Genomic DNA, 4,176 nt, shown 5'->3' with positions numbered 1-4,176 from the left:
TAACTCTTCTGCGTCCTGGCTGCCCGTGAGGCATCTCGGACTGTCTTCTGCTTCTCAGTTCCCCTCCCGGGTGTTCTATTTCCTTGGAGTGTCAAGACTCACAAGGGACCTGCTATTGGGATAGCCGGAGGGTCAGGACAGAGTGGGGCGGAGGCAGAGTCAGGCTGCTGAGGAAACACAGCACTGGGAGTCCCGAGTCTTGGGTGAGCAGCTCTTAGCAGCGAGTTATGGGGGCTTTTCAAGTGGAGCAAGGCTTCCTGGAGGGTGACGGATGTGGCTGAAGCAGGTGTCCAGGCAGGCAGGCTGCAGCCAGGCACTCCCTGGCACCGCAGGACCTCGTGGCAGTCTTGCCTTAGATTTTACACACTCTCCACAGCTGAGCACTGCCACGGGTGCTCCAGGGCCTGGGAAGGGAAGGCACAGGCCCATGGTGGCCAGCCCTCGGGTGCCGCCCCGGCCTCGGGACGCAGCCTTCTGGGTCCACGCTGGGAACTCCAGAAGCTGGGGGTAGAGTGAGGAATCGGCTGCCCGCCTTTCGGGCAGGGTTTGCTGAGGCCTCCCGTTGGCACTGTCCGGCAGAGTAGGGACCCACAGCTTCCGTTCCCAACTTGGAGACGCACTGCTCAGTACTAGGAAGGAGCGAGACGTGTTCCCACAGGCTGCCGCTGCCAGCCTCGGGCCGTCAGCCTGGAGAGCAGACAGCTGCAGGCACCTGAGCTGTCGCTGTAGGTACAGCTCTTCTCCGGCAGAGTCGTTTCTGGGCCTCAGGATTGGGGAGTGGTTCCCACTGCTGTGCTGAGGGCTATCGTCAGGAAGGGTGTGCCGGCCCAGCGCTGTGGTGCTGGCTCAGTGGGGCAGGGCCCTTTCTGAACCCGTTCAATCCTCTGGCCTTGGGCAGAACAGTAAATATGCCGTGCACGGAGGAGAGGAGGAGGAAATACCAGCCAGCTGCCTGTGAGCAGCTTAGCCAGGAGCCCGTGCTCCCTGGACAGGTGGCGAAGGAAAAAGAGTGCCACCTGAGGCTAAGACACCAGTGCCTGGCTGTTCCCGAGTGTCGTGTGTGGGGAGTCTCAAGAAAGACCGAGTGTCTGGCTGTTCCTCAGTGTTGGTGTGGGGCGAGTCTAAAGACCCAGCACCTGGACATCCCTGAGGTCCCTGCGTGGCATCCAGATGTCTGTGTGTGTGGCGAGTCTAAAGACCCAGTGCCTGGCCATTCCCGAGTGTCAGTATGTGGCATCCGAGCGTCATGTGGGGCGAGTGTAAAGAAAGACTGGCCGTTCCCGAGTGTCGTGTTTAGTGAGTCTGAAGACCGAGCGCCTGGATGTCCCCGAGGTCCCTGCATGGCATCCAGGTGTCAGTGTGTGTGGCGAGTCTAAAGACTGAGCACCTGGATGTCCCTGAGGTCCCTGCATGGCATCCAGGTGTCAGTGTGTGTGGCGAGTCTAAAGACCAAGCGCCTGGACGTCCCTGAGGTCGCTGCATGGCATCCAGGGGTCAGTGTGTGTGGCGAGCGCCTGGCCATTCCCGAGTGTCAGTGTGGGGCACAGAAAACTCCCCATTGCTTCCAAAGCGATTGACAGGAAGGGGCAGAGCGAGTCCCAGCCCAGCCTGGGCACCTCTCACCTCCCAAACAAGGCCTGTTCAGGTCTCGGCACCGGGGAGCCCCCCAGCCCCAGGCTTGCTGAGGCAGTGTGAGAACGGGCGGTGAGAAGGCTGGATGGGCTGAGAAACATGAAAGGCTCCTATTTATAATCCCACCCAGAGTGGGGGGGTCAGGTGCCAGACCTGGCCTGAACTGCACCACGGAAGTCCCCAGCGGGTTCTCCTGTGACACGGGGCCTGTGCAGCCCAGAACCTCGGCCACTGTGCCCCACAGGGTGGGCTGTGCCAGCCGGGGTCAGGCCGCAGGACTCCCAGGCTGGCTTGTCCTTGAGGGGCAGTGGCCGATGGCTGCCAGTTCCTGCCAATACACAGGTGGGATGGGACCCTTCGTTAATATCTGACTTTAATAAGTTGGCAAGGATATATTTTTTTGTCTACATTCTGTTTCAACTTATGTAGATTATAAATTGATGTAAACCATGTGAAAGGAAAATGTTAATAAAAAAATGCAAAGCCCCAACATTTGCACAAAACTCAGCCCTGCGGTGTGGATGTTTGTGTTCGCCGTGGTCCGGGGAAGCCACGAATCTAAATATTTAACTCTTCCAGCTGCATCCAGATGTGAGTTTCCAAGCATGTTTACCTAGTTCACTCCCCTTGAGCCTCCCTGTGGCCATGGGGGCTGAGGCAGAGCTGGGGGAGGTGGGCTCGAGGCCTCTCCTTGCTCCTCACAAGGCCCCCGATCAGCCAGCATCCAGGCCACTTGTGGTCTCGCCTTGGGCATTTGTGTACAGTTCCTTTCGCAAAGTGAAAATGTCCACCCGGGACCTGGCCATGGCACAAGGTTGTCCATTGAAGAGGAAGCTGCTTATTTTCTGTGATCACTTCTCTACATCTTCCTTCCACGTGGTATATCTTTGAGGCGGCCTCTGGTCTAACCTGCTTGTCAGAGAAGCTGGATCCCCGAGGCCCCCCCGCTTTGGGAGAGCAGTGGCGTTGATGTAGGCTCCCACCAGCCTCAGCAACTGGACACTGAGTTTATTCTGAAGATCAGGAACAGATGTCTCTGAAAATTGCTGTTTGGTTTATGAGCTCATACTGGCTCCACAGCCATCTAAAACAGGAAACGATTCATCTCCTCTCGAGTGAATAGGCAGTGTGGGCAATGGCTGGCTTACTGAACCGACAGCCACTGACAGTGCCCCCTCCCCCCAGCTTGTGGCATTTCTTGTACTGGGTCCCACGTGCTAAACGGAAAGACAGAAGATCCCAGACACCCCAGGACTGCGCCAGGTAGGAGTGTCCGACGGCCCTTTCCACGTGCTAGATGGGAAGTCAGAAGATCCCAGGCACCCCAGGACCACACCAGGTGCCAGGTAGGAGTGTCTGATGACCCTTTCCACGTGCTAGACGATCCCAGACACCCCAGGACTGCGCCAGGCGTCAGGTACGTGTCTGATGGCCCTTTCCATGTGCTAGATGGAAAGATCCCAGGCCACCCCAGGACCATGCCAGGTGCCAGGAAGGAGTGTCTGATGGCCCTTTCCAGGTACTAGACTGAAAGTCAGAAGATCCCAGGCACCCCAGGACCACGCCAGGCGCCAGGTAGGAGCACCTAATGGCCCTTGCTTCAGAGTGCTGGTGCCCTGTATTCGGGGGCAGTAGAGGAAACAGTGTCTCCTGGGCTCTGGGGAGTTCTCCAGCTGGCCTAGCAGTGATGAAGCCTCCTAGCTGTGAGAGAGGGAGGGGCGTTATATAGAATTCACCATACAAGGACATGAGCCCTGAGCTCACATTCATTCCCAGGAAATGGCAAACACGGCCCGGGGAAGGTGCCACCAGCTGGGTTTGATCATCACTCACACACAGACAACACTCGGGACGCCATGTATGCCGAGTCTGAAGTCTGGCTAAGAGCGCGTGGGCTAGAAGACAGGGCAGAGGAGGAAGAAGGCGAAAAAGAAGGGGTAGCAGAATTACTGTGATAGGAAAAAGGAGACTCTACCACTGGCTGAAGGTGCCCAGAACTGCGTGGCCCCCACCAAGCTACCTGCCTGTGCCCCACCCAAGAGCAAAGGCCTGACTCCATCAACTTCCTCTCTCCCCAAAAGCAGCAGCAGTGGTGAAGCCCAATTGTGGATGGCTTTTTTCCCCCATGGCACACAGGTAAGAAAGAGACCACAAGATCAAGTCGAAAACATCAACATGTTAAAACACTTCCCTGACGCTGGAGAACGAGGGTGGTGGTGAGCAGCCCCTCAGCGACATCTGATCTTGGCCAGTAGCTGCTGTGACCAAGTCCCCAGGATGAGCACAGCAGGACCCTTCACAGGTGGTCGAGCTGGCCTGGGCCAGTGGTTCCATCATGAAACCAGTGTGTGGCTCAGCAGACTGCAGGCATGCCTCTCGGCCGGCAAAGGAGGGGCTCCGAAGAGGCCCTCCAGTTCATGGATCCGGTTCCGTGCATTCTAGGAAGAGGCCAGGCCAGGCTCTTGAGGCAAGCCCTGGCAGATGTAACGATCTTGCTGAGGACGACACAGTGCTCCAGGAACCCCGAGAACCCGCCGTCCCCAG

The 4,176-nt window shown here is 57.7% G+C and overlaps 1 long non-coding RNA gene across 1 annotated transcript; it reads left to right on the top strand.

The window, feature by feature from the left end:
* Positions 1-1,665: 1,665 nt before the first annotated feature.
* On the top strand, positions 1,666-3,557 carry LOC116540125. Its single transcript, XR_004264313.1, has 2 exons — positions 1,666-3,005; positions 3,152-3,557. It is a non-coding gene; the product is annotated as an uncharacterized LOC116540125 (long non-coding RNA).
* The last annotated feature ends 619 nt before the right edge of the window (positions 3,558-4,176 follow it).

This window comes from Sapajus apella, unplaced genomic scaffold, assembly GCF_009761245.1.
Source record: "Sapajus apella isolate SASKATOON/1434 unplaced genomic scaffold, GSC_monkey_1.0 scaffold136, whole genome shotgun sequence".
Classification (NCBI taxonomy): Eukaryota; Metazoa; Chordata; class Mammalia; order Primates; family Cebidae; genus Sapajus; species Sapajus apella.
Note: the sequence above shows the minus strand (reverse complement) of the source record. Positions and strands in the feature narration are given on the sequence as shown.